Genomic DNA, 26,015 nt, shown 5'->3' with positions numbered 1-26,015 from the left:
CTCATCTTGACTTTTTTGAAAAGGGTAACCTGACCGGAATGATCCCACATGACCACGTACTTGGGAGACTGTGCCAAAAAACTGCATTTTTCTCCACTCTGCCATTGTCAGTGGATGAATGAAGCTCCACAGCTCAAGGCATTTGAAGCGAGGGTGGTTGACTGAACTTGTTGCATCATGAGGTGTCCAGGTGGTTGAATTCATCACATGTGAATGTTTTTGTGTCACCGATGGGGCGGTACGCTCTTCGGCAGAAGGGGAATTAGCTCAAGTGGTGGGCCACTTGCTTTGCATGCGAGAGGTAGTGGGATCAATGCCCGCATTCTCCAGAGGTGCTTCAACGTGGTCTTAAGACCTCGTCGTAACTTTTTTGAAAAGGGTAACCTGAACGGAATGATCCCACATGACCACGTACTTGGGAGACTGTTGCCAAAAAACTGCCGTTTTCTCCACTCTGCCATTGTCAGTGGATGAATGAAGCTCCACAGCTCAAGGCATTTGAAGCGAGGGTGGTTGACTGAACTTGTTGCATCATGAGGTGTCCAGGTGGTTGAATTCATCACATGTGAATGTTTTTGTGTCACGATGGGGCGGTATGCACTTCAGCAAAAGGGGAATTAGCTCAAGTGGTAGAGTGCTTGCTTTGCAAGCGGGAGGTAGTGGGATCGATGCCCACATTCTCCAGAGATGTTTCGATGCCGTCTTCAGGCCACATCTTGACTTTTTTGAAAAGGGTAACCTGAACGGAATGATCCCACATGACCACGGACTTGGGAGACTGTTGCCAAAAAACTGCATTTTTCTCCACTCTGCCATTGTCAGTGGATGAATGAAGCTCCACAGCTCAAGGCATTTGAAGCGAGGGTGGTTGACTGAACTTGTTGCATTATGAGGTGTCCAGGTGGTTGAATTCATCACATGTGAATGTTTTTGTGTCACGATGGGGCGGTATGCACTTCAGCAAAAGGAGAGTTAGCTCAGGTGGTAGAGCGCTTGCTTTGCATGCGAGAGGTGGTGGGATCGATGCCCACATTCTCCAGAGATGCTTCGATGCTGTCTTTGGGCCTCGTCCTGACTTTTTTGTAAAGGGTAACCTGAACGGAATGATCCCACATGACCACGGACTTGGGAGACTTTTGCCAAAAAACTGCTGTTTTCGCCACTCTGCCATTGTCAGTGGATGAATGAAGCTCCACAAATCAAGGCATTTGAAGCGATGGTGGTTGACTGAACTTGTTGCATCATGAGGTGTCCAGGTGGATGGATTCATCACGTGAATGTTTTTGTGTCACGATGGGGCGGTATGCATTTCAGCAAAAGGGGAATTAGCTCAAGTGGTAGAGCGCTTGCTTTGCATGAGAGAGGTAGTGGGATCGATGCCCACATTCTCCAGAGATGTTTCGATGCTGTCTTCACGCCTCATCTTGACTTTTTTGAAAAGGGTAACCTGACCGGAATGATCCCACATGACCACGTACTTGGGAGACTGTTGCCAAAAAACTGCTGTTTTCCCCACTCTGCCATTGTCAGTGGATGAATGAAGCTCCACAGCTCAAGGCATTTGAAGCGAGGGTGCTTTACTGAACTTGTTGCATCATGAGCTGCACTGGGTGCTTCACTTTTTTGTAAAGGGTAACCTGGACGGAATGATCCCACATGACCACGTACTTGGGAGACTGTGGCCAAAAAACTGCTGTTTGCTCCACTCTGCCATTGTCAGTGGATGAATGCAGTTCCACAGCTCAAGGCATTTTAACCAAGGGTGCTCCACTGAAATTGGTCCTGCACTGGGTGCTTCACTGAACCATCCACCTGGAATCCATCCAGGTGAATGGATTCAACACATGTGAACGTTTTGGTGTCACCGATGGGGCGGTATGCACTTCAGTAAAAGGGGAATTAGCTCAAGTGGTAGAGCGCTTGCTTAGCATGCGAGAGGTAGGGGGATCGATGCCCACATTCTCCAGAGATGTTTCGATGCTGTCTTCAGACTGAATCATGACTTGATTTGAACAGGCTGACCTGACCGGAATGATCCCTCCTGACAAAGTACTCGGGAGACTGTTGCCAAAAAACTGCTGTTTTCCCCACTCTGCCATTGTCAGTGGATGAATGAAGCTCCACAGCTCAAGGCATTTGAAGCGAGGGTGCTTTACTGAACTTGTTGCATCATGAGGTGTCCAGGTGGATGGATTCATCACATGTGAATGTTTTTGTGTCACGATGGGGCGGTATGCACTTTGGCAAAAGGGGAATTGGCTCAAGTGGTAGAGCGCTTGCTTTGAGAGGTGGTGGGATCGATGCCCACATTCTCCAGAGATGCTTCGATGCTGTCTTTGGGCCTCGTCGTGACTTTTTTGTAAAGGGTAACCTGAACGGAATGATCCCACATGACCACGTACTTGGGAGACTGTTGCCAAAAAACTGTTGTTTTCGCCACTCTGCCATTGTCAGTGGATGAATGAAGCTCCACAAATCAAGGCATTTGAAGCGATGGTGGTTGACTGAACTTGTTGCATCATGAGGTGTCCAGGTGGATGGATTCATCACGTGAATGTTTTTGTGTCACGATGGGGCGGTATGCATTTCAGCAAAAGGGGAATTAGCTCAAGTGGTAGAGCGCTTGCTTTGCATGAGAGAGGTAGTGGGATCGATGCCCACATTCTCCAGAGATGTTTCGGTGCTGTCTTCACGCCTCATCTTGACTTTTTTGAAAAGGGTAACCTGACCGGAATGATCCCACATGACCACGTACTTGGGAGACTTTTGCCAAAAAACTGCTGTTTTCGCCACTCTGCCATTGTCAGTGGATGAATGAAGCTCCACAACTCAAGGCATTTGAAGTGAGGGTGGTTGACTGAACTTGTTGCATCATGAGGTGTCCAGGTGGATGGATTCATCACATGTGAATGTTTTTGTGTCACCAATGGGGCGGTACGCATCGCAGCGAAAGAGGAATTAGCTCAAGTGGTAGAGTGCTTGCTTTGCATGTGAGAGGTAGTGGGATCAATGCCCGCACTCTCCAGAGGTGTTTCGATGCCTTCTTCAGACCGAATCATGACTTTTTTGAAAAGGGTAACCTGATCGGAATGATCCCACATGACCACGTACTTGGGAGACTTTTGCCAAAAAACTGCTGTTTTCGCCACTCTGCCATTGTCAGTGGATGAATGAAGCTCCACAGCTCAAGGCATTTGAAGCGAGGGTGCGACACTGAACTTGTTGCATCATGAGGTGTCCAGGTGGATGGATTCATCACATGTGAATGTTTTTGTGTCACGATGGGGCGGTATGCGTTTCAGCAAAAGGGGAATTAGCTCAAGTGATAGAGCGCTTGCTTTGCATGCAAGAGGTAGTGGGATCGATGCCCACATTCTCCAGAGATGCTTCGATGCTGTCTTCGGGCCTCATCGTGGCTTTTTTGAAAAGGGTAACCTGAACGGAATGATCCCACATGACCACGTACTTGGGAGACTGTGGCCAAAAAACTGCTGTTTGCTCCACTCTGCCATTGTCAGTGGATGAATGCAGTTCCACAGCTCAAGGCATTTTAACCAAGGGTGCTCCACTGAAATTGGTCCTGCACTGGGTGCTTCACTGAACCATCCACCTGGAATCCATCCAGGTGAATGGATTCAACACATGTGAATGTTTTGGTGTCACCGATGGGGCGGTATGCACTTCAGTAAAAGGGGAATTAGCTCAAGTTGTAGAGCGCTTGCTTAGCATGCGAGAGGTAGGGGGATCGATGCCCGCATTCTCCAGAGATGTTTCGATGCTGTCTTCAGACTGAATCATGACTTGATTTGAACAGGCTGACCCGACCGGAATGATCCCTCCTGACAAAGTACTCGGGAGACTGTTGCCAAAAAACTGCTGTTTTCCCCACTCTGCCATTGTCAGTGGATGAATGAAGCTCCACAGCTCAAGGCATTTGAAGCGAGGGTGCTTTTCTGAACTTGTTGCATCATGAGGTGTCCAGGTGGATGGATTCATCACATGTGAATGTTTTTGTGTCACGATGGGGCGGTATGCACTTTGGCAAAAGGGGAATTGGCTCAAGTGGTAGAGCGCTTGCTTTGCATGCCAGAGGCAGTGGGATCAATGCCCACGTTCTCCAGAGATGTTTCGATGCTGTCTTCACGCCTCATCTTGACTTTTTTGAAAAGGGTAACCTGACCGGAATGATCCCACATGACCACGTACTTGGGAGACTGTTGCCAAAAAACTGCATTTTTCTCCACTCTGCCATTGTCAGTGGATGAATGAAGCTCCACAGCTCAAGGCATTTGAAGCGAGGGTGGTTGACTGAACTTGTTGCATCATGAGGTGTCCAGGTGGTTGAATTCATCACATGTGAATGTTTTTGTGTCACCGATGGGGCGGTACGCTCTTCGGCAGAAGGGGAATTAGCTCAAGTGGTGGGCCACTTGCTTTGCATGCGAGAGGTAGTGGGATCAATGCCCGCATTCTCCAGAGGTGCTTCAACGTGGTCTTAAGACCTCGTCGTAACTTTTTTGAAAAGGGTAACCTGAACGGAATGATCCCACATGACCACGTACTTGGGAGACTGTTGCCAAAAAACTGCCGTTTTCTCCACTCTGCCATTGTCAGTGGATGAATGAAGCTCCACAGCTCAAGGCATTTGAAGCGAGGGTGGTTGACTGAACTTGTTGCATCATGAGGTGTCCAGGTGGTTGAATTCATCACATGTGAATGTTTTTGTGTCACGATGGGGCGGTATGCACTTCAGCAAAAGGGGAATTAGCTCAAGTGGTAGAGTGCTTGCTTTGCACGCGGGAGGTAGTGGGATCGATGCCCACATTCTCCAGAGATGTTTCGATGCCGTCTTCAGGCCTCATCTTGACTTTTTTGAAAAGGGTAACCTGAACGGAATGATCCCACATGACCACGGACTTGGGAGACTGTTGCCAAAAAACTGCATTTTTCTCCACTCTGCCATTGTCAGTGGATGAATGAAGCTCCACAGCTCAAGGCATTTGAAGCGAGGGTGGTTGACTGAACTTGTTGCATCATGAGGTGTCCAGGTGGTTGAATTCATCACATGTGAATGTTTTTGTGTCACGATGGGGCGGTGTGCACTCCAGCAAAAGGGGAATTAGCTCAGGTGGTAGAGCGCTTGCTTTGCATGCGAGAGGTGGTGGGATCGATGCCCACATTCTCCAGAGATGCTTCGATGCTGTCTTTGGGCCTCGTCCTGACTTTTTTGTAAAGGGTAACCTGAACGGAATGATCCCACATGACCACGGACTTGGGAGACTTTTGCCAAAAAACTGCTGTTTTCGCCACTCTGCCATTGTCAGTGGATGAATGAAGCTCCACAAATCAAGGCATTTGAAGCGATGGTGGTTGACTGAACTTGTTGCATCATGAGGTGTCCAGGTGGATGGATTCATCACGTGAATGTTTTTGTGTCACGATGGGGCGGTATGCATTTCAGCAAAAGGGGAATTAGCTCAAGTGGTAGAGCGCTTGCTTTGCATGAGAGAGGTAGTGGGATCGATGCCCACATTCTCCGGAGATGTTTCGATGCTGTCTTCACGCCTCATCTTGACTTTTTTGAAAAGGGTAACCTGACCGGAATGATCCCACATGACCACGTACTTGGGAGACTGTTGCCAAAAAACTGCCGTTTTCTCCACTCTGCCATTGTCAGTGGATGAATGAAGCTCCACAGCTCAAGGCATTTGAAGCGAGGGTGGTTGACTGAACTTGTTGCATCATGAGGTGTCCAGGTGGTTGAATTCATCACATGTGAATGTTTTTGTGTCACGATGGGGCGGTATGCACTTCAGCAAAAGGGGAATTGGCTCAAGTGGTAGAGTGCTTGCTTTGCACGCGGGGGGTAGTGGGATCGATGCCCTCATTCTCCAGAGATGTTTCGATGCCGTCTTCAGGCCTCATCTTGACTTTTTTGAAAAGGGTAACCTGAACGGAATGATCCCACATGACCACGGACTTGGGAGACTGTTGCCAAAAAACGGCATTTTTCTCCACTCTGCCATTGTCAGTGGATGAATGAAGCTCCACAGCTCAAGGCATTTGAAGCGAGGGTGGTTGACTGAACTTGTTGCATCATGAGGTGTCCAGGTGGTTGAATTCATCACATGTGAATGTTTTTGTGTCACGATGGAGCGGTATGCACTTCAGCGAAAGGGGAATTAGCTCAGGTGGTAGAGCGCTTGCTTTGCATGCGAGAGGTGGTGGGATCGATGCCCACATTCTCCAGAGATGCTTCGATGCTGTCTTTGGGCCTCGTCCTGACTTTTTTGTAAAGGGTAACCTGAACGGAATGATCCCACATGACCACGGACTTGGGAGACTTTTGCCAAAAAACTGCTGTTTTCGCCACTCTGCCATTGTCAGTGGATGAATGAAGCTCCACAAATCAAGGCATTTGAAGCGATGGTGGTTGACTGAACTTGTTGCATCATGAGGTGTCCAGGTGGATGGATTCATCACGTGAATGTTTTTGTGTCACGATGGGGCGGTATGCATTTCAGCAAAAGGGGAATTAGCTCAAGTGGTAGAGCGCTTGCTTTGCATGAGAGAGGTAGTGGGATCAATGCCCACATTCTCCAGAGATGCTTCGATGCTGTCTTTGGGCCTCGTCGTGACTTTTTTGTAAAGGGTAACCTGAACGGAATGATCCCACATGACCACGTACTTGGGAGACTGTTGCCAAAAAACTGTTGTTTTCGCCACTCTGCCATTGTCAGTGGATGAATGAAGCTCCACAAATCAAGGCATTTGAAGCGATGGTGGTTGACTGAACTTGTTGCATCATGAGGTGTCCAGGTGGATGGATTCATCACGTGAATGTTTTTGTGTCACGATGGGGCGGTATGCATTTCAGCAAAAGGGGAATTAGCTCAAGTGGTAGAGCGCTTGCTTTGCATGAGAGAGGTAGTGGGATCGATGCCCACATTCTCCAGAGATGTTTCGGTGCTGTCTTCACGCCTCATCTTGACTTTTTTGAAAAGGGTAACCTGACCGGAATGATCCCACATGACCACGTACTTGGGAGACTTTTGCCAAAAAACTGCTGTTTTCGCCACTCTGCCATTGTCAGTGGATGAATGAAGCTCCACAACTCAAGGCATTTGAAGTGAGGGTGGTTGACTGAACTTGTTGCATCATGAGGTGTCCAGGTGGATGGATTCATCACATGTGAATGTTTTTGTGTCACCAATGGGGCGGTACGCATCGCAGCGAAAGAGGAATTAGCTCAAGTGGTAGAGTGCTTGCTTTGCATGTGAGAGGTAGTGGGATCAATGCCCGCATTCTCCAGAGGTGTTTCGATGCCATCTTCAGACCGAATCATGACTTTTTTGAAAAGGGTAACCTGATCGGAATGATCCCACATGACCACGTACTTGGGAGACTTTTGCCAAAAAACTGCTGTTTTCGCCACTCTGCCATTGTCAGTGGATGAATGAAGCTCCACAGCTCAAGGCATTTGAAGCGAGGGTGCGACACTGAACTTGTTGCATCATGAGGTGTCCAGGTGGATGGATTCATCACATGTGAATGTTTTTGTGTCACGATGGGGCGGTATGCGTTTCAGCAAAAGGGGAATTAGCTCAAGTGGTAGAGCGCTTGCTTTGCATGCAAGAGGTAGTGGGATCGATGCCCACATTCTCCAGTGTGATGGATGGATTCATCACATGTGAATGTTTTTGTGTCACGATGGGGCGGTATGCGTTTCAGCAAGAGGGGAATTAGCTCAAGTGGTAGAGCGCTTGCTTTGCATGCAAGAGGTAGTGGGATCGATGCCCACATTCTCCAGAGATGCTTCGATGCTGTCTTCGTGACAGCATCGAAAAGGGTAACCTGAACGGAATGATCCCACATGACCACGTACTTGGGAGACTGTGGCCAAAAAACTGCTGTTTGCTCCACTCTGCCATTGTCAGTGGATGAATGCAGTTCCACAGCTCAAGGCATTTTAACCAAGGGTGCTCCACTGAAATTGGTCCTGCACTGGGTGCTTCACTGAACCATCCACCTGGAATCCATCCAGGTGAATGGATTCAACACATGTGAATGTTTTGGTGTCACCGATGGGGCGGTATGCACTTCAGTAAAAGGGGAATTAGCTCAAGTGGTAGAGCGCTTGCTTAGCATGCGAGAGGTAGGGGGATCGATGCCCGCATTCTCCAGAGATGTTTCGATGCTGTCTTCAGACTGAATCATGACTTGATTTGAACAGGCTGACCTGACCGGAATGATCCCTCCTGACAAAGTACTCGGGAGACTGTTGCCAAAAAACTGCTGTTTTCCCCACTCTGCCATTGTCAGTGGATGAATGAAGCTCCACAGCTCAAGGCATTTGAAGCGAGGGTGCTTTACTGAACTTGTTGCATCATGAGGTGTCCAGGTGGATGGATTCATCACATGTGAATGTTTTTGTGTCACGATGGGGCGGTATGCACTTTGGCAAAAGGGGAATTGGCTCAAGTGGTAGAGCGCTTGCTTTGCATGCCAGAGGCAGTGGGATCAATGCCCACGTTCTCCAGAGATGTTTCGATGCTGTCTTCACGCCTCATCTTGACTTTTTTGAAAAGGGTAACCTGACCGGAATGATCCCACATGACCACGTACTTGGGAGACTGTTGCCAAAAAACTGCATTTTTCTCCACTCTGCCATTGTCAGTGGATGAATGAAGCTCCACAGCTCAAGGCATTTGAAGCGAGGGTGGTTGACTGAACTTGTTGCATCATGAGGTGTCCAGGTGGATGGATTCATCACATGTGAATGTTTTTGTGTCACGATGGGGCGGTATGCGTTTCAGCAAAAGGGGAATTAGCTCAAGTGGTAGAGCGCTTGCTTTGCATGCAAGAGGTAGTGGGATCGATGCCCACATTCTCCAGTGTGATGGATGGATTCATCACATGTGAATGTTTTTGTGTCACGATGGGGCGGTATGCGTTTCAGCAAAAGGGGAATTAGCTCAAGTGGTAGAGCGCTTGCTTTGCATGCAAGAGGTAGTGGGATCGATGCCCACATTCTCCAGAGATGCTTCGATGCTGTCTTCGTGACAGCATCGAAAAGGGTAACCTGAACGGAATGATCCCACATGACCACGTACTTGGGAGACTGTGGCCAAAAAACTGCTGTTTGCTCCACTCTGCCATTGTCAGTGGATGAATGCAGTTCCACAGCTCAAGGCATTTTAACCAAGGGTGCTCCACTGAAATTGGTCCTGCACTGGGTGCTTCACTGAACCATCCACCTGGAATCCATCCAGGTGAATGGATTCAACACATGTGAATGTTTTGGTGTCACCGATGGGGCGGTATGCACTTCAGTAAAAGGGGAATTAGCTCAAGTGGTAGAGCGCTTGCTTAGCATGCGAGAGGTAGGGGGATCGATGCCCGCATTCTCCAGAGATGTTTCGATGCTGTCTTCAGACTGAATCATGACTTGATTTGAACAGGCTGACCTGACCGGAATGATCCCTCCTGACAAAGTACTCGGGAGACTGTTGCCAAAAAACTGCTGTTTTCCCCACTCTGCCATTGTCAGTGGATGAATGAAGCTCCACAGCTCAAGGCATTTGAAGCGAGGGTGCTTTACTGAACTTGTTGCATCATGAGGTGTCCAGGTGGATGGATTCATCACATGTGAATGTTTTTGTGTCACGATGGGGCGGTATGCACTTTGGCAAAAGGGGAATTGGCTCAAGTGGTAGAGCGCTTGCTTTGCATGCCAGAGGCAGTGGGATCAATGCCCACGTTCTCCAGAGATGTTTCGATGCTGTCTTCACGCCTCATCTTGACTTTTTTGAAAAGGGTAACCTGACCGGAATGATCCCACATGACCACGTACTTGGGAGACTGTTGCCAAAAAACTGCATTTTTCTCCACTCTGCCATTGTCAGTGGATGAATGAAGCTCCACAGCTCAAGGCATTTGAAGCGAGGGTGGTTGACTGAACTTGTTGCATCATGAGGTGTCCAGGTGGTTGAATTCATCACATGTGAATGTTTTTGTGTCACCGATGGGGCGGTACGCTCTTCGGCAGAAGGGGAATTAGCTCAAGTGGTGGGCCACTTGCTTTGCATGCAAGAGGTAGTGGGATCAATGCCCGCATTCTCCAGAGGTGCTTCAACGTGGTCTTAAGACCTCGTCGTAACTTTTTTGAAAAGGGTAACCTGAACGGAATGATCCCACATGACCACGTACTTGGGAGACTGTTGCCAAAAAACTGCCGTTTTCTCCACTCTGCCATTGTCAGTGGATGAATGAAGCTCCACAGCTCAAGGCATTTGAAGCGAGGGTGGTTGACTGAACTTGTTGCATCATGAGGTGTCCAGGTGGTTGAATTCATCACATGTGAATGTTTTTGTGTCACGATGGGGCCGTATGCACTTCAGCAAAAGGGGAATTAGCTCAAGTGGTAGGGTGCTTGCTTTGCACGCGGGAGGTAGTGGGATCGATGCCCACATTCTCCAGAGATGTTTTGATGCCGTCTTCAGGCCTCATCTTGACTTTTTTGAAAAGGGTAACCTGAACGGAATGATCCCACATGACCACGGACTTGGGAGACTGTTGCCAAAAAACTGCATTTTTCTCCACTCTGCCATTGTCAGTGGATGAATGAAGCTCCACAGCTCAAGGCATTTGAAGCGAGGGTGGTTGACTGAACTTGTTGCATCATGAGGTGTCCAGGTGGTTGAATTCATCACATGTGAATGTTTTTGTGTCACGATGGGGCGGTATGCACTTCGGCAAAAGGGGAATTAGCTCAGGTGGTAGAGCGCTTGCTTTGCATGCGAGAGGTGGTGGGATCGATGCCCACATTCTCCAGAGATGCTTCGATGCTGTCTTTGGGCCTCGTCCTGACTTTTTTGTAAAGGGTAACCTGAACGGAATGATCCCACATGACCACGGACTTGGGAGACTTTTGCCAAAAAACTGCTGTTTTCGCCACTCTGCCATTGTCAGTGGATGAATGAAGCTCCACAAATCAAGGCATTTGAAGCGATGGTGGTTGACTGAACTTGTTGCATCATGAGGTGTCCAGGTGGATGGATTCATCACGTGAATGTTTTTGTGTCACGATGGGGCGGTATGCATTTCAGCAAAAGGGGAATTAGCTCAAGTGGTAGAGCGCTTGCTTTGCATGAGAGAGGTAGTGGGATCGGTGCCCACATTCTCCAGAGATGTTTCGATGCTGTCTTCACGCCTCATCTTGACTTTTTTGAAAAGGGTAACCTGACCGGAATGATCCCACATGACCACGTACTTGGGAGACTGTTGCCAAAAAACTGCCGTTTTCTCCACTCTGCCATTGTCAGTGGATGAATGAAGCTCCACAGCTCAAGGCATTTGAAGCGAGGGTGGTTGACTGAACTTGTTGCATCATGAGGTGTCCAGGTGGTTGAATTCATCACATGTGAATGTTTTTGTGTCACGATGGGGCGGTATGCACTTCAGCAAAAGGGGAATTAGCTCAAGTGGTAGAGTGCTTGCTTTGCACGCGGGGGGTAGTGGGATCGATGCCCTCATTCTCCAGAGATGTTTCGATGCCGTCTTCAGGCCTCATCTTGACTTTTTTGAAAAGGGTAACCTGAACGGAATGATCCCACATGACCACGGACTTGGGAGACTGTTGCCAAAAAACTGCATTTTTCTCCACTCTGCCATTGTCAGTGGATGAATGAAGCTCCACAGCTCAAGGCATTTGAAGCGAGGGTGGTTGACTGAACTTGTTGCATCATGAGGTGTCCAGGTGGTTGAATTCATCACATGTGAATGTTTTTGTGTCACGATGGGGCGGTATGCACTTCAGCAAAAGGGGAATTAGCTCAGGTGGTAGGGCGCTTGCTTTGCATGCGAGAGGTGGTGGGATCGATGCCCACATTCTCCAGAGATGCTTCGATGCTGTCTTTGGGCCTCGTCCTGACTTTTTTGTAAAGGGTAACCTGAACGGAATGATCCCACATGACCACGGACTTGGGAGACTTTTGCCAAAAAACTGCTGTTTTCGCCACTCTGCCATTGTCAGTGGATGAATGAAGCTCCACAAATCAAGGCATTTGAAGCGATGGTGGTTGACTGAACTTGTTGCATCATGAGGTGTCCAGGTGGATGGATTCATCACGTGAATGTTTTTGTGTCACGATGGGGCGGTATGCATTTCAGCAAAAGGGGAATTAGCTCAAGTGGTAGAGCGCTTGCTTTGCATGAGAGAGGTAGTGGGATCGATGCCCACATTCTCCAGAGATGCTTCGATGCTGTCTTTGGGCCTCGTCGTGACTTTTTTGTAAAGGGTAACCTGAACGGAATGATCCCACATGACCACGTACTTGGGAGACTGTTGCCAAAAAACTGTTGTTTTCGCCACTCTGCCATTGTCAGTGGATGAATGAAGCTCCACAAATCAAGGCATTTGAAGCGATGGTGGTTGACTGAACTTGTTGCATCATGCGGTGTCCAGGTGGATGGATTCATCACGTGAATGTTTTTGTGTCACGATGGGGCGGTATGCATTTCAGCAAAAGGGGAATTAGCTCAAGTGGTAGAGCGCTTGCTTTGCATGAGAGAGGTAGTGGGATCGATGCCCACATTCTCCAGAGATGTTTCGGTGCTGTCTTCACGCCTCATCTTGACTTTTTTGAAAAGGGTAACCTGACCGGAATGATCCCACATGACCACGTACTTGGGAGACTTTTGCCAAAAAACTGCTGTTTTCGCCACTCTGCCATTGTCAGTGGATGAATGAAGCTCCACAACTCAAGGCATTTGAAGTGAGGGTGGTTGACTGAACTTGTTGCATCATGAGGTGTCCAGGTGGATGGATTCATCACATGTGAATGTTTTTGTGTCACCAATGGGGCGGTACGCATCGCAGCGAAAGAGGAATTAGCTCAAGTGGTAGAGTGCTTGCTTTGCATGTGAGAGGTAGTGGGATCAATGCCCGCATTCTCCAGAGGTGTTTCGATGCCGTCTTCAGACCGAATCATGACTTTTTTGAAAAGGGTAACCTGATCGGAATGATCCCACATGACCACGTACTTGGGAGACTTTTGCCAAAAAACTGCTGTTTTCGCCACTCTGCCATTGTCAGTGGATGAATGAAGCTCCACAGCTCAAGGCATTTGAAGCGAGGGTGCGACACTGAACTTGTTGCATCATGAGGTGTCCAGGTGGATGGATTCATTACATGTGAATGTTTTTGTGTCACGATGGGGCGGTATGCATTTCAGCAAAAGGGGAATTAGCTCAAGTGGTAGAGCGCTTGCTTTGCATGCAAGAGGTAGTGGGATCGATGCCCACATTCTCCAGAGATGCTTCGATGCTGTCTTCGGGCCTCATCGTGGCTTTTTTGAAAAGGGTAACCTGAACGGAATGATCCCACATGACCACGTACTTGGGAGACTGTGGCCAAAAAACTGCTGTTTGTTCCACTCTGCCATTGTCAGTGGATGAATGCAGTTCCACAGCTCAAGGCATTTTAACCAAGGGTGCTCCACTGAAATTGGTCCTGCACTGGGTGCTTCACTGAACCATCCACCTGGAATCCATCCAGGTGAATGGATTCAACACATGTGAATGTTTTTGTGTCACCGATGGGGCGGTATGCACTTCAGCAAAAGGGGAATTAGCTCAAGTGGTAGAGCGCTTGCTTAGCATGCGAGAGGTAGGGGGATCGATGCCCGCATTCTCCAGAGATGTTTCGATGCTGTCTTCAGACTGAATCATGACTTGATTTGAACAGGCTGACCTGACCGGAATGATCCCTCCTGACAAAGTACTCGGGAGACTGTTGCCAAAAAACTGCTATTTTCCCCACTCTGCCAATGTCAGTGGATGAATGAAGCTCCACAGCTCAAGGCATTTGAAGCGAGGGTGCTTTACTGAACTTGTTGCATCGTGAGGTGTCCAGGTGGATGGATTCATCACATGTGAATGTTTTTGTGTCACGTTGGGGCGGTACGCACTTTGGCAAAAGGGGAATTGGCTCAAGTGGTAGAGCGCCTGCTTTGCATGCCAGAGGTAGTGGGATCAATGCCCACGTTCTCCAGAGATGTTTCGATGCTGTCTTCAGGCCTCATCTTGACTTTTTTGAAAAGGGTAACCTGAACGGAATGATCCCACATGACCACGTACTTGGGAGACTGTTGCCAAAAAACTGCATTTTTCTCCACTCTGCCATTGTCAGTGGATGAATGAAGCTCCACAGCTCAAGTCATTTGAAGCGAGGGTGGTTGACTGAACTTGTTGCATCATGAGGTGTCCAGGTGGTTGAATTCATCACATGTGAATGTTTTTGTGTCACCAATGGGGCGGTACGCATCGCAGCAAAAGAGGAATTAGCTCAAGCGGTAGAGTGCTTGCTTTGCATGTGAGAGGTAGTGGGATCAATGCCCGCATTCTCCAGAGGTGTTTCGATGCCGTCTTCAGACCGAATCATGACTTTTTTGAAAACGGTAACCTGATCGGAATGATCCCACATGACCACGTACTTGGGAGACTTTTGCCAAAAAACTGCTGTTTTCGCCACTCTGCCATTGTCAGTGGATGAATGAAGCTCCACAGCTTAAGGCATTTGAAGCGAGGGTGCGACACTGAACTTGTTGCATCATGAGGTGTGCAGGTGGATGGATTCATCACATGTGAATGTTTTTGTGTCACGATGGGGCGGTATGCGTTTCAGCAAAAGGGGAATTAGCTCAAGTGGTAGAGCGCTTGCTTTGCATGCAAGAGGTAGTGGGATCGATGCCCACATTCTCCAGAGATGCTTCGATGCTGTCTTCGTGACAGCATCGAAAAGGGTAACCTGAACGGAATGATCCCACATGACCACGTACTTGGGAGACTGTGGCCAAAAAACTGCTGTTTGCTCCACTCTGCCATTGTCAGTGGATGAATGCAGTTCCACAGCTCAAGGCATTTTAACCAAGGGTGCTCCACTGAAATTGGTCCTGCACTGGGTGCTTCACTGAACCATCCACCTGGAATCCATCCAGGTGAATGGATTCAACACATGTGAATGTTTTGGTGTCACCGATGGGGCGGTATGCACTTCAGTAAAAGGGGAATTAGCTCAAGTGGTAGAGCGCTTGCTTAGCATGCGAGAGGTAGGGGGATCGATGCCCGCATTCTCCAGAGATGTTTCGATGCTGTCTTCAGACTGAATCATGACTTGATTTGAACAGGCTGACCTGACCGGAATGATCCCTCCTGACAAAGTACTCGGGAGACTGTTGCCAAAAAACTGCTGTTTTCCCCACTCTGCCATTGTCAGTGGATGAATGAAGCTCCACAGCTCAAGGCATTTGAAGCGAGGGTGCTTTACTGAACTTGTTGCATCATGAGGTGTCCAGGTGGATGGATTCATCACATGTGAATGTTTTTGTGTCACGATGGGGCGGTATGCACTTCAGCAAAAGGGGAATTAGCTCAAGTGGTAGAGCGCTTGCTTTGCATGAGAGAGGTAGTGGGTTCGGTGCCCACATTCTCCGGAGATGTTTAGATGCTGTCTTCAGGCCTCATCTTGACTTTTTTGAAAAGGGTAACCTGACCGGAATGATCCCACATGACCACGTACTTGGGAGACTGTTGCCAAAAAACTGCATTTTTTTCCACTCTGCCATTGTCAGTGGATGAATGAAGCTCCACAGCTCAAGGCATTTGAAGCGAGGGTGGTTGACTGAACTTGTTGCATCATGAGGTGTCCAGGTGGTTGAATTCATCACATGTGAATGTTTTTGTGTCACCGATGGGGCGGTACGCTCTTCGGCAGAAGGGGAATTAGCTCAAGTGGTGGGCCACTTGCTTTGCATGCGAGAGGTAGTGGGATCAATGCCCGCATTCTCCAGAGGTGCTTCAACGTGGTCTTAAGACCTCGTCGTAACTTTTTTGAAAAGGGTAACCTGAACGGAATGATCCCACATGACCACGTACTTGGGAGACTGTTGCCAAAAAACTGCCGTTTTCTCCACTCTGCCATTGTCAGTGGATGAATGAAGCTCCACAGCTCAAGGCATTTGAAGCGAGGGTGGTTGACTGAACTTGTTGCATCATGAGGTGTCCAGGTGGTTGAATTCATCACATGTGAATGTTTTTGTGTCACGATGGGGCGGTATGCACTTCAGCAAAAGGGGAATTAGCTCAAGTGGTAGAGTGCTTGCTCTGCACGCGGGAGGTAGTGGGATCGATGCCCACATTCTCCAGAGATGTTTCGATGCCGTCTTCAGGCCTCATCTTGACTTTTTTGAAAAGGGTAACCTGAACGGAATGATCCCACATGACCACGGACTTGGGAGACTGTTGCCAAAAAACTGCATTTTTCTCCACTCTGCCATTGTCAGTGGATGAATGAAGCTCCACAGCTCAAGGCATTTGAAGCGAGGGTGGTTGACTGAACTTGTTGCATCATGAGGTGTCCAGGTGGTTGAATTCATCACATGTGAATGTTTTTGTGTCACGATGGGGCGGTATGCACTTCAGCAAAAGGGGAATTAGCTCAGGTGGTAGAGCGCTTGCTTTGCATGCGAGAGGTGGTGGGATCGATGCCCACATTCTCCAGAGATGCTTCGATGCTGTCTTTGGGCCTCGTCCTGACTTTTTTGTAAAGGGTAACCTGAACGGAATGATCCCACATGACCACGGACTTGGGAGACTTTTGCAGAAAAACTGCTGTTTTCGCCACTCTGCCATTGTCAGTGGATGAATGAAGCTCCACAAATCAAGGCATTTGAAGCGATGGTGGTTGACTGAACTTGTTGCATCATGAGGTGTCCAGGTGGATGGATTCATCACGTGAATGTTTTTGTGTCACGATGGGGCGGTATGCATTTCAGCAAAAGGGGAATTAGCTCAAGTGGTAGAGCGCTTGCTTTGCATGAGAGAGGTAGTGGGATCGATGCCCACATTCTCCAGAGATGTTTCGGTGCTGTCTTCACGCCTCATCTTGACTTTTTTGAAAAGGGTAACCTGACCGGAATGATCCCACATGACCACGTACTTGGGAGACTTTTGCCAAAAAACTGCTGTTTTCGCCACTCTGCCATTGTCAGTGGATGAATGAAGCTCCACAACTCAAGGCATTTGAAGTGAGGGTGGTTGACTGAACTTGTTGCATCATGAGGTGTCCAGGTGGATGGATTCATCACATGTGAATGTTTTTGTGTCACCAATGGGGCGGTACGCATCGCAGCGAAAGAGGAATTAGCTCAAGTGGTGGAGTGCTTGCTTTGCATGTGAGAGGTAGTGGGATCAATGCCCGCATTCTCCAGAGGTGTTTCGATGCAGTCTTCAGACCGAATCATGACTTTTTTGAAAAGGGTAACCTGATCGGAATGATCCCACATGACCACGTACTTGGGAGACTTTTGCCAAAAAACTGCTGTTTTCGCCACTCTGCCATTGTCAGTGGATGAATGAAGCTCCACAGCTCAAGGCATTTGAAGCGAGGGTGCGACACTGAACTTGTTGCATCATGAGGTGTCCAGGTGGATGGATTCATCACATGTGAATGTTTTTGTGTCACGATGGGGCGGTATGCGTTTCAGCAAAAGGGGAATTAGCTCAAGTGGTAGAGCGCTTGCTTTGCATGCAGGAGGTAGTGGGATCGATGCCCACATTCTCCGGAGATGCTTCGATGCTGTCTTCGGGCCTCATCGTGGCTTTTTTGAAAAGGGTAACCTGAACGGAATGATCCCACATGACCACGTACTTGGGAGACTGTGGCCAAAAAACTGCTGTTTGCTCCACTCTGCCATTGCCAGTGGATGAATGCAGTTCCACAGCTCAAGGCATTTTAACCAAGGGTGCTCCACTGAAATTGGTCCTGCACTGGGTGCTTCACTGAACCATCCACCTGGAATCCATCCAGGTGAATGGATTCAACACATGTGAATGTTTTTGTGTCACCGATGGGGCGGTATGCACTTCAGCAAAAGGGGAATTAGCTCAAGTGGTAGAGCGCTTGCTTAGCATGCGAGAGGTAGGGGGATCGATGCCCGCATTCTCCAGAGATGTTTCGATGCTGTCTTCAGACTGAATCATGACTTGATTTGAACAGGCTGACCTGACCGGAATGATCCCTCCTGACAAAGTACTCGGGAGACTGTTGCCAAAAAACTGCTGTTTTCCCCACTCTGCCAATGTCAGTGGATGAATGAAGCTCCACAGCTCAAGGCATTTGAAGCGAGGGTGCTTTACTGAACTTGTTGCATCATGAGGTGTCCAGGTGGATGGATTCATCACATGTGAATGTTTTTGTGTCACGTTGGGGCGGTACACACTTTGGCAAAAGGGGAATTGGCTCAAGTGGTAGAGCGCCTGCTTTGCATGCCAGAGGTAGTGGGATCAATGCCCACGTTCTCCAGAGATGTTTCGATGCTGTCTTCAGGCCTCATCTTGACTTTTTTGAAAAGGGTAACCTGAACGGAATGATCCCACATGACCACGTACTTGGGAGACTGTTGCCAAAAAACTGCATTTTTCTCCACTCTGCCATTGTCAGTGGATGAATGAAGCTCCACAGCTCAAGTCATTTGAAGCGAGGGTGGTTGACTGAACTTGTTGCATCATGAGGTGTCCAGGTGGTTGAATTCATCACATGTGAATGTTTTTGTGTCACCAATGGGGCGGTACGCATCGCAGCGAAAGAGGAATTAGCTCAAGCGGTAGAGTGCTTGCTTTGCATGTGAGAGGTAGTGGGATCAATGCCCGCATTCTCCAGAGGTGTTTCGATGCCGTCTTCAGACCGAATCATGACTTTTTTGAAAAGGGTAACCTGATCGGAATGATCCCACATGACCACGTACTTGGGAGACTTTTGCCAAAAAACTGCTGTTTTTGCCACTCTGCCATTGTCAGTGGATGAATGAAGCTCCACAGCTTAAGGCATTTGAAGCGAGGGTGCGACACTGAACTTGTTGCATCATGAGGTGTCCAGGTGGATGGATTCATCACATGTGAATGTTTTTGTGTCACGATGGGGCGGTATGCGTTTCAGCAAAAGGGGGATTAGCTCAAGTGGTAGGGCGCTTGCTTTGCATGCAAGAGGTAGTGGGATCGATGCCCACATTCTCCAGAGATGCTTCGATGCTGTCTTCGTGACAGCATCGAAAAGGGTAACCTGAATGGAATGATCCCACATGACCGCGTACTTGGGAGACTGTGGCCAGAAAACTGCTGTTTGCTCCACTCTGCCATTGTCAGTGGATGAATGCAGTTCCACAGCTCAAGGCATTTTAACCAAGGGTGCTCCACTGAAATTGGTCCTGCACTGGGTGCTTCACTGAACCATCCACCTGGAATCCATCCAGGTGAATGGATTCAACACATGTGAATGTTTTGGTGTCACCGATGGGGCGGTATGCACTTCAGTAAAAGGGGAATTAGCTCAAGTGGTAGAGCGCTTGCTTAGCATGCGAGAGGTAGGGGGATCGATGCCTGCATTCTCCAGAGATGTTTCGATGCTGTCTTCAGACTGAATCATGACTTGATTTGAACAGGCTGACCTGACCGGAATGATCCCTCCTGACAAAGTACTCGGGAGACTGTTGCCAAAAAACTGCTGTTTTCCCCACTCTGCCATTGTCAGTGGATGAATGAAGCTCCACAGCTCAAGGCATTTGAAGCGAGGGTGCTTTACTGAACTTGTTGCATCATGAGGCGTCCAGGTGGATGGATTCATCACATGTGAATGTTTTTGTGTCACGATGGGGCGGTATGCACTTTGGCAAAAGGGGAATTGGCTCAAGTGGTAGAGCGCTTGCTTTGCATGCCAGAGGCAGTGGGATCAATGCCCACGTTCTCCAGAGATGTTTCGATGCTGTCTTCACGCCTCATCTTGACTTTTTTGAAAAGGGTAACCTGACCGGAATGATCCCACATGACCACGTACTTGGGAGACTTTTGCCAAAAAACTGCTGTTTTTGCCACTCTGCCATTGTCAGTGGATGAATGAAGCTCCACAACTCAAGGCATTTGAAGTGAGGGTGGTTGACTGAACTTGTTGCATCATGAGGTGTCCAGGTGGTTGAATTCATCACATGTGAATGTTTTTGTGTCACCAATGGGGCGGTACACTCTTTGGCAGAAGGGGAATTAACTCAAGTGGTGGACCACTTGCTTTGCATGCGAGAGGTAGTGGGATCGATGCCCGCACTCTCCAGAGGTGCTTCGACGTGGTATTAAGACCTCATCGTAACTTTTTTGAAAAGGGTAACCTGAACGGAATGATCCCACATGACCACGGACTCGGGAGACTTTTGCCAAAAAACTGCTGTTTTTGCCACTCTGCCATTGTCAGCGGATGAATGAAGCTCCACAGCTCAAGGCATTTGAAGCAAGGGTGGTTGACTGAACTTGTTGCATCATGAGGTGTCCAGGTGGTTGAATTCATCACATGTGAATGTTTTTGTGTCACCGATGGGGCGGTATGCTTCCCAACCAAGGGGAATTAGCTCAAGTGGTAGAGCGCTTGCTTAGCATGCGAGAGGCAGTGGGATCGATGCCCACGTTCTCCAGAGATGTTTTGATGCCGTCTTCAGACCGAATCGTGGCTTTTTTGAACAGGCTGACCTGACCGGAATGATCCCTCGTGACAAAGTACTTGGGAGATTGTTGCCAAAAAACTGCATTTTTCTCCACTCTGCTATTGTCAGTGGATGAATGAAGCTCCACAGCTCAAGGCATTTGAAGCGAGGGTGCTTTACTGAACTTGTTGCATCATGAGGTGTCCAGGTGGATGGATTCATGACATGTGAATGTTTTTGTGTCACGATGGGGCGGTATGCACCTCGGCAGAAGGGGAATTAGCTCAAGTGGTGGAGCGCTTGCTTTGCATGCGAGGGGTAGTGGGATCGATGCCCGCGTTCTCCAGAGATGTTTCGATGCTGTCTTCAGACTGAATCATGACTTGATTTGAACAGGCTGACCTGACCGGAATGATCCCTCCTGACAAAGTACTCGGGAGACTGTTGCCAAAAAACTGCTGTTTTCCCCACTCTGCCATTGTCAGTGGATGAATGAAGCTCCACAGCTCAAGGCATTTGAAGCGAGGGTGCTTTACTGAACTTGTTGCATCATGAGGTGTCCAGGTGGATGGATTCATCACATGTGAAGGTTTTTGTGTCACGATGGGGCGGTATGCACCTCGGCAGAAGGGGAATTAGCTCAAGTGGTGGGGTGCTTGCTTTGCATGCGAGGGGTAGTGGGATCGATGCCCGCGTTCTCCAGAGATGTTTCGATGCTGTCTTCAGGCCTTGTCTTGACTTTTTTGAAAAGGGTAACCTGAACGGAATGATCCCACATGACCACGGACTTGGGAGACTGTTGCCAAAAAACTGCATTTTTCTCCACTCTGCCATTGTCAGTGGATGAATGAAGCTCCACAGCTCAAGGCATTTGAAGCGAGGGTGGTTGACTGAACTTGTTGCATCATGAGGTGTCCAGGTGGTTGAATTCATCACATGTGAATGTTTTTGTGTCACGATGGGGCGGTGTGCACTTCAGCAAAAGGGGAATTAGCTCAAGTGGTAGAGTGCTTGCTTTGCATGCGAGAGGTGGTGGGGTCGATGCCCACATTCTCCAGAGATGCTTCGATGCTGTCTTTGGGCCTCGTCCTGACTTTTTTGTAAAGGGTAACCTGAACGGAATGATCCCACATGACCACGGACTTGGGAGACTTTTGCCAAAAAACTGCTGTTTTCACCACTCTGCCATTGTCAGTGGATGAATGAAGCTCCACAAATCAAGGCATTTGAAGCGATGGTGGTTGACTGAACTTGTTGCATCATGAGGTGTCCAGGTGGATGGATTCATCACGTGAATGTTTTTGTGTCACGATGGGGCGGTATGCATTTCAGCAAAAGGGGAATTAGCTCAAGTGGTAGAGCGCTTGCTTTGCATGAGAGAGGTAGTGGGATCGATGCCCACATTCTCCAGAGATGTTTCGATGCTGTCTTCACGCCTCATCTTGACTTTTTTGAAAAGGGTAACCTGACCGGAATGATCCCACATGACCACGTACTTGGGAGACTGTTGCCAAAAAACTGCATTTTTCTCCACTCTGCCATTGTCAGTGGATGAATGAAGCTCCACAGCTCAAGGCATTTGAAGCGAGGGTGGTTGACTGAACTTGTTGCATCATGAGGTGTCCAGGTGGTTGAATTCATCACATGTGAATGTTTTTGTGTCACCGATGGGGCGGTACGCTCTTCGGCAGAAGGGGAATTAGCTCGAGTGGTGGGCCACTTGCTTTGCATGCGAGAGGTAGTGGGATCAATGCCCGCATTCTCCAGAGGTGCTTCAACGTGGTCTTAAGACCTCGTCGTAACTATTTTGAAAAGGGTAACCTGAACGGAATGATCCCACATGACCACGTACTTGGGAGACTGTTGCCAAAAAACTGCCGTTTTCTCCACTCTGCCATTGTCAGTGGATGAATGAAGCTCCACAGCTCAAGGCATTTGAAGCGAGGGTGGTTGACTGAACTTGTTGCATCATGAGGTGTCCAGGTGGTTGAATTCATCACATGTGAATGTTTTTGTGTCACGATGGGGCGGTATGCACTTCAGCAAAAGGGGAATTAGCTCAAGTGGTAGAGTGCTTGCTTTGCATGCGGGAGGTAGTGGGATCGATGCCCACATTCTCCAGAGATGTTTCGATGCCGTCTTCAGGCCTCATCTTGACTTTTTTGAAAAGGGTAACCTGAACGGAATGATCCCACATGACCACGGACTTGGGAGACTGTTGCCAAAAAACTGCATTTTTCTCCACTCTGCCATTGTCAGTGGATGAATGAAGCTCCACAGCTCAAGGCATTTGAAGCGAGGGTGGTTGACTGAACTTGTTGCATCATGAGGTGTCCAGGTGGTTGAATTCATCACATGTGAATGTTTTTGTGTCACGATGGGGCGGTATGCACTTCAGCAAAAGGGGAATTAGCTCAAGTGGTAGAGCGCTTGCTTTGCATGGGAGAGGTGGTGGGATCGATGCCCACATTCTCCAGAGATGCTTCGGTGCTGTCTTTGGGCCTCGTCGTGACTTTTTAGTAAAGGGTAACCTGAACGGAATGATCCCACATGACCACGGACTTGGGAAACTTTTGCCAAAAAACTGTTGTTTTCGCCACTCTGCCATTGTCAGTGGATGAATGAAGCTCCACAAATCAAGGCATTTGAAGCGATGGTGGTTGACTGAACTTGTTGCATCATGAGGTGTCCAGGTGGATGGATTCATCACGTGAATGTTTTTGTGTCACGATGGGGCGGTATGCATTTCAGCAAAAGGGGAATTAGCTCAAGTGGTAGAGCGCTTGCTTTGCATGAGAGAGGTAGTGGGATCGATGCCCACATTCTCCAGAGATGTTTCGGTGCTGTCTTCACGCCTCATCTTGACTTTTTTGAAAAGGGTAACCTGACCGGAATGATCCCACATGACCACGTACTTGGGAGACTGTTGCCAAAAAACTGCATTCTTCTCCACTCTGCCATTGTCAGTGGATGAATGAAGCTCCACAGCTCAAGGCATTTGAAGCGAGGGTGGTTGACTGAACTTGTTGCATCATGAGGTGTCCGGGTGGTTGAATTCATCACATGTGAATGTTTTTGTGTCACGATGGGGCGGTATGCACTTCAGCAAAAGGGGAATTAGCTCAAGTGGTAGAGCGCTTGCTTTGCATGCGAGAGGTAGTGGGATCGATGCCCACATTCTCCAGAGATGTTTCGATGCTGTCTTCAGGCCCCATCTTGACTTTTTTGAAAAGGGTAACCTGAACGGAATGATCCTACATGACCACGGACTTGGGAGACTGTTGCCAAAAAACTGCATTTTTCTCCACTCTGCCATTGTCAGTGGATGAATGAAGCTCCACAACTCAAGGCATTTGAAGTGAGGGTGGTTGACTGAACTTGTTGCATCATGAGGTGTCCAGGTGGTTGAATTCATCACATGTGAATGTTTTTGTGTCACCAATGGGGCGGTACACTCTTTGGCAGAAGGGGAATTAACTCAAGTGGTGGACCACTTGCTTTGCATGCGAGAGGTAGTGGGATCGATGCCCGCACTCTCCAGAGGTGCTTCGACGTGGTATTAAGACCTCATCGTAACTTTTTTGAAAAGGGTAACCTGAACGGAATGATCCCACATGACCACGGACTCGGGAGACTTTTGCCAAAAAACTGCTGTTTTTGCCACTCTGCCATTGTCAGCGGATGAATGAAGCTCCACAGCTCAAGGCATTTGAAGCAAGGGTGGTTGACTGAACTTGTTGCATCATGAGGTGTCCAGGTGGTTGAATTCATCACATGTGAATGTTTTTGTGTCACCGATGGGGCGGTATGCTTCCCAACCAAGGGGAATTAGCTCAAGTGGTAGAGCGCTTGCTTAGCATGCGAGAGGCAGTGGGATCGATGCCCACGTTCTCCAGAGATGTTTTGATGCCGTCTTCAGACCGAATCGTGGCTTTTTTGAACAGGCTGACCTGACCGGAATGATCCCTCGTGACAAAGTACTTGGGAGATTGTTGCCAAAAAACTGCATTTTTCTCCACTCTGCTATTGTCAGTGGATGAATGAAGCTCCACAGCTCAAGGCATTTGAAGCGAGGGTGCTTTACTGAACTTGTTGCATCATGAGGTGTCCAGGTGGATGGATTCATGACATGTGAATGTTTTTGTGTCACGATGGGGCGGTATGCACCTCGGCAGAAGGGGAATTAGCTCAAGTGGTGGAGCGCTTGCTTTGCATGCGAGGGGTAGTGGGATCGATGCCCGCGTTCTCCAGAGATGTTTCGATGCTGTCTTCAGACTGAATCATGACTTGATTTGAACAGGCTGACCTGACCGGAATGATCCCTCCTGACAAAGTACTCGGGAGACTGTTGCCAAAAAACTGCTGTTTTCCCCACTCTGCCATTGTCAGTGGATGAATGAAGCTCCACAGCTCAAGGCATTTGAAGCGAGGGTGCTTTACTGAACTTGTTGCATCATGAGGTGTCCAGGTGGATGGATTCATCACATGTGAAGGTTTTTGTGTCACGATGGGGCGGTATGCACTTTGGCAAAAGGGGAATTGGCTCAAGTGGTAGAGCGCTTGCTTTGCATGCCAGAGGCAGTGGGATCAATGCCCACGTTCTCCAGAGATGTTTCGATGCTGTCTTCACGCCTCATCTTGACTTTTTTGAAAAGGGTAACCTGACCGGAATGATCCCACATGACCACGGACTTGGGAGACTTTTGCCAAAAAACTGCTGTTTTCGCCACTCTGCCATTGTCAGTGGATGAATGAAGCTCCACAACTCAAGGCATTTGAAGTGAGGGTGGTTGACTGAACTTGTTGCATCATGAGGTGTCCAGGTGGATGGATTCATCACATGTGAATGTTTTTGTGTCACCAATGGGGCGGTACACTTTTTGGCAGAAGGGGAATTAGCTCAAGTGGTGGACCACTTGCTTTGCATGCGAGAGGTAGTGGGATCAATGCCCGCATTCTCCAGAGGTGCTTCGACGTGGTATTAAGACCTCATCGTAACTTTTTTGAAAAGGGTAACCTGAACGGAATGATCCCACATGACCACGGACTCGGGAGACTTTTGCCAAAAAACTGCTGTTTTTGCCACTCTGCCATTGTCAGCGGATGAATGAAGCTCCACAGCTCAAGGCATTTGAAGCAAGGGTGGTTGACTGAACTTGTTGCATCATGAGGTGTCCAGGTGGTTGAATTCATCACATGTGAATGTTTTTGTGTCACCGATGGGGCGGTATGCTTCCCAACCAAGAGGAATTAGCTCAAGTGGTAGAGCGCTTGCTTAGCATGCGAGAGGCAGTGGGATCGATGCCCACGTTCTCCAGAGACGTTTTGATGCCGTCTTCAGACCGAATCGTGGCTTTTTTGAACAGGCTGACCTGACCGGAATGATCCCTCGTGACAAAGTACTTGGGAGATTGTTGCCAAAAAACTGCATTTTTCTCCACTCTGCTATTGTCAGTGGATGAATGAAGCTCCATAGCTCAAGGCATTTGA

General features: G+C 48.5%; 12 non-coding genes across 12 annotated transcripts; all 12 read left to right on the top strand.

Moving 5' to 3' along the window:
* The first annotated feature begins 966 nt into the window (after positions 1–966).
* trnaa-ugc (transfer RNA alanine (anticodon UGC)) lies at positions 967–1,039 on the top strand. Its single transcript has one exon. It is a non-coding gene; the product is annotated as a tRNA-Ala (tRNA).
* A 4,074-nt stretch (positions 1,040–5,113) lies between these two features.
* trnaa-ugc (transfer RNA alanine (anticodon UGC)) lies at positions 5,114–5,186 on the top strand. The gene has a single exon. It is a non-coding gene; the product is annotated as a tRNA-Ala (tRNA).
* A 990-nt stretch (positions 5,187–6,176) lies between these two features.
* trnaa-ugc (transfer RNA alanine (anticodon UGC)) lies at positions 6,177–6,249 on the top strand. Its single transcript has one exon. It is a non-coding gene; the product is annotated as a tRNA-Ala (tRNA).
* Positions 6,250–7,593: 1,344 nt separating this feature from the next.
* On the top strand, positions 7,594–7,666 carry trnaa-ugc (transfer RNA alanine (anticodon UGC)). The gene has a single exon. It is a non-coding gene; the product is annotated as a tRNA-Ala (tRNA).
* A 70-nt stretch (positions 7,667–7,736) lies between these two features.
* On the top strand, positions 7,737–7,809 carry trnaa-ugc (transfer RNA alanine (anticodon UGC)). The gene has a single exon. It is a non-coding gene; the product is annotated as a tRNA-Ala (tRNA).
* A 1,012-nt stretch (positions 7,810–8,821) lies between these two features.
* Positions 8,822–8,894, top strand: trnaa-ugc (transfer RNA alanine (anticodon UGC)). The gene has a single exon. It is a non-coding gene; the product is annotated as a tRNA-Ala (tRNA).
* Positions 8,895–8,964: 70 nt separating this feature from the next.
* Positions 8,965–9,037, top strand: trnaa-ugc (transfer RNA alanine (anticodon UGC)). Its single transcript has one exon. It is a non-coding gene; the product is annotated as a tRNA-Ala (tRNA).
* Positions 9,038–10,760: 1,723 nt separating this feature from the next.
* trnaa-ugc (transfer RNA alanine (anticodon UGC)) lies at positions 10,761–10,833 on the top strand. The gene has a single exon. It is a non-coding gene; the product is annotated as a tRNA-Ala (tRNA).
* Positions 10,834–13,240: 2,407 nt separating this feature from the next.
* On the top strand, positions 13,241–13,313 carry trnaa-ugc (transfer RNA alanine (anticodon UGC)). The gene has a single exon. It is a non-coding gene; the product is annotated as a tRNA-Ala (tRNA).
* Positions 13,314–14,691: 1,378 nt separating this feature from the next.
* Positions 14,692–14,764, top strand: trnaa-ugc (transfer RNA alanine (anticodon UGC)). Its single transcript has one exon. It is a non-coding gene; the product is annotated as a tRNA-Ala (tRNA).
* A 1,723-nt stretch (positions 14,765–16,487) lies between these two features.
* Positions 16,488–16,560, top strand: trnaa-ugc (transfer RNA alanine (anticodon UGC)). Its single transcript has one exon. It is a non-coding gene; the product is annotated as a tRNA-Ala (tRNA).
* Positions 16,561–19,002: 2,442 nt separating this feature from the next.
* trnaa-ugc (transfer RNA alanine (anticodon UGC)) lies at positions 19,003–19,075 on the top strand. Its single transcript has one exon. It is a non-coding gene; the product is annotated as a tRNA-Ala (tRNA).
* Positions 19,076–26,015: the final 6,940 nt, after the last annotated feature.

Source organism: Brachionichthys hirsutus, unplaced genomic scaffold (genome assembly GCF_040956055.1).
Source record: "Brachionichthys hirsutus isolate HB-005 unplaced genomic scaffold, CSIRO-AGI_Bhir_v1 contig_558, whole genome shotgun sequence".
In the NCBI taxonomy this organism is placed as follows: Eukaryota; Metazoa; Chordata; class Actinopteri; order Lophiiformes; family Brachionichthyidae; genus Brachionichthys; species Brachionichthys hirsutus.
This window is presented reverse-complemented; position numbering and strand designations above follow the sequence as displayed.